The sequence below is a fragment of the Falco cherrug genome, chromosome 10 (genome assembly GCF_023634085.1).
Source record: "Falco cherrug isolate bFalChe1 chromosome 10, bFalChe1.pri, whole genome shotgun sequence".
NCBI lineage: Eukaryota > Metazoa > Chordata > Aves > Falconiformes > Falconidae > Falco > Falco cherrug.
In genome coordinates this window covers 26,238,823-26,248,025 of record NC_073706.1, presented here as the reverse complement: position 1 = coordinate 26,248,025, position 9,203 = coordinate 26,238,823, and the positions used below count along the sequence as shown (strand labels likewise).

The window sequence follows — 9,203 nt, the reverse complement described above, 5'->3', positions numbered from 1 at the left end:
GTTTCTCTGGGGGGAAAAAAAGCATCTTATTTTGTCTTTGCAAATTATGGTTAACATATTAACAAAGATGCTATGTGTACTCAGACTTTTTTTAACAAGCTACCAATCAAGCAATAAATTATCTAAACAAGCGAAGAACTTGTTCTGCTTCTTCCTCTTGGTTGCATTTTGCAACTGTATTGTTGGCAGTTTTGAAAGAGGAGAACTATTGCAGTGGAATGGATTAAACAAGTAATTTGAATCATGACGTGTGAATGCTTTTGAGACAGTTTTGCTTTTGTTCAATATAAACTTTGCATATTTAATTCCTATACTCTGTCTATAAGATGTTGTTTGACCAAACAAACAGCAAGTTCCTGTTAAATTCCTAGTAAGATCAGCTGTGATTTCCTGCCGTTGTGTAATTATTTACTTGTATTCCACTTTTTATTCTTCTCTTACAATGAGAATAACGTCACTATAAGAATTCACCAGAAATCTATTAAAATAAATCGAGATGGAGCCTATAAATAAAGAGGTGACTTGAGGAACTTTTGCAAAAATGAATTACTATTGACCTTGTAGGGCTTTTTCTATATTTGGTGTGTAAATTGAGGAATAATTTTGCATTTGGATTTTTTGAACTTAGGAAATGAATGCAAAAAATTACAAGCTTTTAAATAAATAGTAGTTTCAGGTTGAAAATAATTTCTAAGTTCTAAGTGATTATCTAGGACAATTCCCTTAAGATCATTGTTTTCCAAGGATTACAAAGGTAGTTTGGCCCTCTACGTTCATGGATTTTAATGATACATTTTTAAAATTTTATACAACAAGGCATTTTTTTGGTAATCCAGACTGTCAGACAGTTACAGATCTTACTAAACAGAGAAATTGGTGGCTTTCACTTGGGAATTAGTGGTACAGGTTAGATTTTGGATTTGGGTATATTGTAACTGCAGTGCAATTTAAAAAATAATTGTCTTCCGATTTATTTCTTGGATTTTTCTTTAAGAAAAGAACAATACAGTAACTCATATGAAAGATGGCAGAAGTTGCAAAGTTGGCCATTTCAGTTCAAAAACTAAGAAAGATGAAATTAAAATAACCTGTGTCTATACTGATACAGTTTGGGGCATGATTACTTTTTTGTGCAGAGAGACAGAGGCCCTATAAAATAGCATGGGCTTTTAATTGTCATTGAACAAGGGATGAGAAATTATATTCTCTGTTTAATGCATTTGAGGTGTATGAGGAAAATTAAGTTGTAGGAGGCTCTGTTAGGAATTCTCTTATTCTTCTGAGCCTCTAGGCGAAAAGTGCTTGAAGGTCTTGATGGTTCTAAAGGAATGACAAATCTAACTTCCCTTATGTTATAAGCTCTTGGATTCCACTGTAGTATTCTTGTATTCAGTGCAGAGCTTGTGTTTGGCCAAAGCATGCTGTTTGCAAAAGCATCTAGTCTTCATCTAAAGATATCAGGAGACAGAAAAGTCACTATTGCCATTGGTAGGTTTTTTTACAATGCTTAAATGACCAAGTTCTCCAGAAAAATGCTTATGACATTTCTTTGAGTCAGAAAGATGTTAGATGAAATTATTATACTACTTTATGCAATAGAAGCCTAAATAAAAATAGTGTTGGAATAAGCTCACTTTGAGGTTGTTGATTTTGCATGAAAAAGTACTAAAGAATGTAAATAAAAGAATATAATGATGTAATGGTGCAAGGACACCATGTGAAATACATGTACAATACAAAGATAAAAACACTGAATGCATAGGAAGTTAAGTGAGTAACTGTAAATTCCCCCAAGTACTAACGCATACATGAAGATACCTAGACACCTCAAGGTACTTTGCTTCATTCTGCAAAGTAAGTGGATGATGCTTTTAAAAACCATTTTCTTGTTAGAGCAATCAAAAAATGTTTTCTTGATATGTGTATGAAAGTATAGACACTTAGGTACATGTTACATGCTGCAAGAACATAGGAGAAAAATAATACAGTCAAGGCAGGAAGAAATGAACACTAAACAATAGGCTATTTAATACTGCAAAAATTACTCTAGAAAAACTGTTTTCAGATACGTTTTTTCTATAGACAGCTTTATTACATTTGGTTTATATAATCCATTTTGTCAATATTTTTATAACATCAGAAAATGAAACAAACAAAAAAAAAATCCCACACCATGTACTACCAAACTGCTTTTAAAATGTCTGTTTAGGATTAATTTAGAGAATTCTTTCAACCAAAAAGTATGTGTATGTATTTGTCACTTTAATAAAGATATATTCAATTAATTTTGAAAGCCAGAGTAGAAAATTAATTTCCCTCCCACAGTCTTAATGAAGAAGTAAAGAAACTAATTTCCCATTGCTGTTAGAGGGGTAATCCACTCCTTCACATATTAAGAAATTAATGTAACACATCCAGTCAGCCAAAGTGTCTCTGATTCTTCCCCTCCCCCCAATCTCTTACACCAGCTTATTTTGTATAACACAATTATATAAAAAAATTGAAAGAGACTTGTCTTATGTCTTTCAGATGTCAATATGTGCTAATTGTAGGTCTGATGCTATGCCAAAGAAAATCACCCACTGAATTTGATAGTACTTGCTAGTTTTGGGGTTTTTTTAACAACAACAAAAAAATAATTGCATGTTTAAGAAAAAAAAAATAATCTGAAAACCCCACACCTGCCAGAAAAATGTTATGGAAGAATTGTGACTGACTTTATTTATCTTTGTGGTGCTTCTGGGTTTTATGTAGTCAAAAAATCATCCTTTTTATTTGAGCTAAATACAGAATAAAGATGTTTTCTTACTTATATTTAGAAATTGTTTTGAATCTGATAGCATTTTGTTATGCTAGGAGTATATTTGAGCAGTATTTTATAATCAAAAAAACTCAGGTCAACAAGTTATTTTAAGGTATTATAAATGGGTATTTGAGAGATGCTCAGAATAACAGTAGTAGAAATTATTTTATTGTCTTAAAACAGACTTTATTTTACATTCATAAGCAGCTTGAATTTACTTTTTTTAAAAAAAAAAATCACTTCCCTGCACAAGTGAGGCACAAGCTGACAGTATAATCAATATAAGTGCAGTTTATGTCTTTGATGTAAGGAAGAAAACTGTGAGATTGTATTAATGTTCCTTTAAGGAGGCAGTTCAGATTTAAAAAAAAAGGGGGGGGGGGGGTTGGGGGACAGAAATCTCAGATTAAGGTTTTGAAATTTGTAGTAGACATTTTGGGGATTTAATCTTTTTTTGATGGTGAGTGTTCAGTGAAGCAGGTGATTGTATTTGTAACTTGTGAATAGCATTACTGATAGCAAAAAGCTAAAGTGTAAGTATATATTTAATTGATTTCTTGATCAGGACTGCTTCTGCAACAGGCAGAACAACTGATCTTTGTTAGGTATCAGTGGTTGGTTGGTTTGTGTGAATGTGGCATAATTCAGAAAAACGGGGAGATATCCAGAGCAAGAAACAAAAAAAATACAGCCGCTCTAAGGACAAAGGAGATCTAACACAGAAAGCTTTTTGGAAAGACTTGAGACCATAGAATCTGAAAGGATTTAAAAATCAAAGAGGATGTCAAAACCTTTTTTGGTGTGTTTTTTTTGGGGGGGGGTTGATGGTTGGGGGGTTTTTTTGGTATGCAGGTATGATGGAAAGAAAGGAATTTCCCTCCTTCATATCCCTCTTCCCACACCCTGGTTTGAGCAAAAGTAACAGAAATAAGGTAGGAAGACCTACAAAGCCATTTAATGTGGAAGAGAAGTGGGACTCTGGTGCTGAGCTTGGCAGAAGGCAGGAGTCCCAAATTCCTGCGAGGCAGGAGCCCCAGCCCCATGCAGAGGTCTGGCTTGGAGCAAGTGGGGCTGCTCCCTTGCCCAGGGCAAGGTGCTCCTTCCTGAGGGGCAGCATCTCTGCACTCCCCCCAGGCAGTGCCCAGACTCTACTCGCCGGCCAATGCCCAGCAGCCCCTGCCAGCCCCGGGACAAGATCTTGTGCAGCAGCTTGCAGCTGTGAGAGGTGGCAGTTTCTGAGGAAACACCTTGATTTGGGGTGCCTGGCCACAGGTGCCACTGAACTCCTTCAGGGATCCCAAACAGTTTTCCCATCCTGGTGGTCTGCCATGCCAATGCGAGTCAATCTGGCTGCAGAAATTAATTTGCCACAGTGAAATTGTTAGAGAGGGACAACAGCTACATGAAGGTGTGCCTAAGCTATAATATGTTAATTTATTCATCTGGGCTGTCTTGAATATGAGTGGGTACTGCAGCCAGAGTAACTGGTACCTGCAGACACGGTCTCAGTTTTGCAGAGGTAAAATGAGAACAGAGGCTGAATTCAACCCTCTTCGGTAAATTCTGAACAAATAGTTCCTTCCCCGTGTGCCAAACCAAAGGCAGACATGACTTTTTGACTCTTACTTTCTTCTTCAAAGCTAAGTGCTTTTGCTCTCCATTAAGTGAGTATTTTCTTTTATTTTTGCTTCCATACCATGTGCAACATAATGTCTCAGAAGTTAACATTCTGTCATCTGTAAGAACGATTGTTTCCAACAGCAGTGTTCTATTAGAGCAGTCTGTCTTTCAGGACTCTATTCCTAGTTGTTCACTGTTATTGTTTTGATATTTGTATGTGGCTGTATTATTTTCAAAAATGATTCCCAGTGGTTAGTTCTTTGAATGTCTCTAGTAGATCTTGTTTACAGTAGTCTTTTCAGTGTTTCAATATTTTCTTCTATAGACAGATTTCTTGTAAATTCGTCTTACTTAGCTGAAAACCATCACAAAAAGACTGATGCTGAATTAAAAAGCGGCAGTCTAACTGCAATAATTAATAACTTGGAAGAACATACCAAAAAGGTTTGGGGACAGATGATCTGTTGTGGTTCTGAGAGCTTGACACAGAAAAATGTGAAAGGCTGAAGAAAAGTCCACTTGCTGCAGTCCATCTGGAGCAGAATATTCCTTCCAGATGCATTGGTCTGATCATAATAAAGATTTATACAAAATTATTATGAATGGAACCATCAAACAAAGTTCTGTGAACACAAGTCAAATACAAGGACTGTTCCCACTTTCAGTCTTGGACATCTTCACTATATCTGAATTTCTTGTAGAACACATTACACTCCAGATTATTTCATGCTGCTTCCACACTGGGAATACAAATCTTCAGTTTTAGCATTATATACAATCTCAGTACATTTCTTAATTATATGGGAAACTCCTATCAGAGCATAACTTAAAGAATGTGGAATTATTATTTAATATATATAGTTTGGAAGCTTACCTAGTTGTCACCCATTTTTAATCTTATAAATTATTGACATTTTCCTTTCGGATTGAATTTGTCAGATTAGCAAGGACATCATTTTATTAGAACAACAGTTGAGACTGTGAGTTCAATATAATCCCTGAATCATCATCGCCATCTAACTAAATTGATAACAGACCAACCACCTTCTGTGTAGCATTGGTGTTCAGACAGAAGTTTCCTCTTTAAAGTGTTGTTAGTCCCAATATGCCTGGTCATTTCAAAATACACAGATTATGTACAATATGTTCTTTTGACACAAAGCACAGATACCCAAATTATTTCATATTGTTTTACTGTTTACTTGTTCGGTCTTTGTGCAAATACTCTTGGATAGTAGTCTCAGAAATGACATAATAGAAATAAAAAATACCAGTTGTATTTTCTGTAAGAATCTGTGGTTCCGTGCTCTGCTTTTAAAATAGTTTAAAGTGAAGACACAAAGCTAATGTTTTCACTTCAGTGTACTGTGTTCAAATTACCTCAGAGGTATAGGGATAACCTTGTACAGAAGGAACGAACAAAGCAAAAGAATCCCATGCAACACAAACCGATGTAACTGCAAATATTTTCTAGAAATATGATTTAATGGATTCCGAAACTGCTAAATAAATGTCGCATTACTATTCTATGAAATATCTCAAGTTAACAGTAATATTGTCAGTTCTAAGTATAAATTAACTGAATTTGGGTTAAGTCCAGCAATAGCATCTGCTGAGAAAGAAAAGGCATTTATTGAAACGTAGCATTTGATTGGCATGTTTCATTATCAAGTACGCATTGTATTTCAAAAATGTGCACATGATCTAAAGCAGGTATTTACAATAAAGATGAAAGCAGATTTAAGATGACATCTGAAGACATTAGTTATATAGAGGCTTCATTATAATTATTTTTAAAATAATTTTACTTCAAAAAGGAATTTTTAAAGTATAAATTTGTGATGAACACTATCAGAATTCCTAGTAACAACAATCAGAGCAATGAGAAACGTTTGCTTGATATGTTAATCTGCTTGGACTACCAAATGTATTTCAGAGATGGGAGTGCTGTGCTGAATCAAAAACATCATGAGATCCAACAGCTGCCATAGTCAATATATGCTAATCTGGGTGTTCGTTTGTAGCACTGTCTATAAACTTCAGTATGAAGGTCAGCCCTCCACTCTATTCATTTTTTAGCTTTCAACTGTGGCCTTGACAGGAAATCTCACGTTACTGTTGGCAGTCCAAATTATGTCCCTGTCTAGTAGATCTAGATTACATATTTCAAAACTTCTGCAAAAGAATGCTCTCTGAATTGTACTTTGGAAAATATTACATTTCCAGGTATCATTGTTTCAAATAAATATTTTGGGTTTAGCCAAGTAAATCATACGATTTGGGGGGGTGGGGGGTGCAACTCATTCCACAGTGACTATGTTATCTTTCCATAAAATGTGATTTATGTGTGACATTAAATATACATAACTATTTGCTATGAACTTTACTGAAAAACACTTATCCTATACAATTTATTGAAATGATTGTTTCATGGAAGTTCACGCTGTTATGGAAGACAGTAATCCAGGTGAAATGTGAACAGTCTTGAGTCAAAAACAATGATTTTTTTTTTGTACATTTATATTTGAAACTTAGCATAGAGAAGAGAATAAATGAAAAGGGTTCCTACATTATCTTCAAATCTGTGGTTTGTTTTCTTTTAAAATAGGACATATATTTCTGCAAGTCACTTAAATCATTCTATTCCCCTTCTTCAGGAAATTAAATAGTTACTGGAAACCTACTCATATCTCATGTTCATTATTCTATTTCTTTCTGCCTCTTTCAAGTTTGATCAAGCAAAAGTGATGGACATAGCCAGTTACTGGATGACTTCAGCTTGCATTACATCACTTGATAAATAAGTTCATGCATACCTTTTCATTATAGTGCTCATTTTCACTTGATAGTCCTATTCTGCTTTGGCTGAGTTGTGTGACTTTGTAACCCCTTTCTTCCTCTTATATCTAGGTCTTCTTCCATGCAGCAGTTAAGCATTGATTCATTAATGATATAAAGATAATTACAAAAACAAATCTTAAGTTTTGTAGAGGACTACTTAGTAGGTAAAGTCATAAACTGACACTATGGTTCATTATTGCATAATGCTACTTAAGTAATGAATAGCACACAATTTTGAAGCTATTCCTAATGAAACTTTAAAATTGCCAGGATTGTTTTATATAGTGCCATTATAAAAAAATTGCCGGATATAGTATTTTCTGTTTTAATTCTCTTACCATTTTCTATGAAAATGGCAAAGCAGAGTTGGACAAACCATTTTGTAATATCTGATCTTTAAATAATCCAATTGTGTTTATCATGCTATGCTTGTGTTACCTGGCTCTTTTTATCTTGTAGTCAGTGGGAGTGAGAGCAGGACTGAGTTCTAAATACCTAAAACTTTGCAGTTGAAGGTTGAACTAAGTATTTGTATAAATAAAAGGTCAGTTTCATCGAAAAGAGAAAAGTAGCTGGCAGATCTTCCTGTACAGGTAATATATTCCAGTTGTATATTTCCACTAGCCATCCAGTGAATGCATTGTCAACCAACCTACTGCTCAGCCGCTCTGCTATCTGAAGCCTTGCATGAGTTAGCTGAGGATTTTTTGTTGTAATACATATGTAAAGAACTATTTGTAATACCTAGAAACCCCAGCACTCTGACTTATGAGCATGACCACAGTGGTGCTTGGCTAATGGCAGGTTAACAAGGACTAACTCGATGGTGCATTAGAAAGGAGATTCACTGTTATATAGGCATAGGAAGCATTCTGGATGGTTGGTGGCACCGCAGGTTTCCAGTATTACTGGAATCTGCTTTCCTGAGAATATTCCTTTGGGATCCTGTGCTGATGAAGCCACCTAGCCAACAAAACAAAGGTTCTGATGATAAATTATTTGGATTGAGTAAGATTATACTTCTGAGCATCATCATTATAATACCAAGCACATTTTATTTCAGGTATCACATTTAAAAAACTAAACAAACAAACCCCAAAAGTATCTTTCTTAACTTGAGTGTTTTGGAAATGTTGATTTTGATATAAAGCATTTTCTTTTTCGTGTGTGTTCCAACAAAGCTGAGCTGTATACCTCCCAAACGTCAGATCACCTTCTCCTTAGCGTTGTGTGCACTGCAACTAGTCGTTAAATCAAATAACGTTGTGGTTTAAACAAAATCAAATAGAGGAACCTGTTGTGCCAAAAAAACTCTGGGGGAAAGTGGTACAAACTTGCAGAGATACTCATCCACCTCAGAGCTACGCAGTGGGGTGTATGAGGTGAGGGGAGAAAGGACCAGATACGCCTTTGACAAATTACCTCCTGGGTATCGTTCGCGTTAAAAATGAGTTTACGCGTTGTGTCACTAGAGGGCAGAGTAAAAGATTTGGGGGCGTATTAACCGCGTTCCCGTACTTTGATAGGAGCGTGCTAAGCGTAGAGCTTTTCTGCCTCAAAGGTGTTTTTTCCAGCTGGGTGTGAGGGCGGCAGCGTTCGGGGCTCGGGGGGGTACGAGGCCTTGAGGGTACAGCTTGCTGCCGGGGAGGTTTCCGTTTCAGACTGGAAAAGGTTAAACGTTCCGCCCATATGTATCGCTAACAAAGTAAAATTAACTGCGTTAGCGATGTGGCGGCCCTCCCCGCGCCCCGCCCGGCACGCCGGTGGCTGAGGCCGCCCTGAGGAGAGCGGCCCGGCGGCGCGAGGGCGGCCGTTGGCAGTGGCGGGAAGGCGGGGGGGGCTCGGCGCCCTGCAGCCCCGCGGGGGCCGCTGCCCGGGGAGAGGGTGAGGCGGGGCTGGGGCTGCCTGCGGGCTGGCGGCTCCTGCGGGAGTGACCTGC

The 9,203-nt window shown here is 36.8% G+C and overlaps 1 protein-coding gene across 1 annotated transcript in view; it reads left to right on the top strand.

Moving 5' to 3' along the window:
* Positions 1-9,203, top strand: part of CCDC73 (coiled-coil domain containing 73) — a 102,304-nt gene that overhangs the window by 24,382 nt on the left and 68,719 nt on the right. The gene's annotated exons all lie outside the window — the stretch shown is intronic.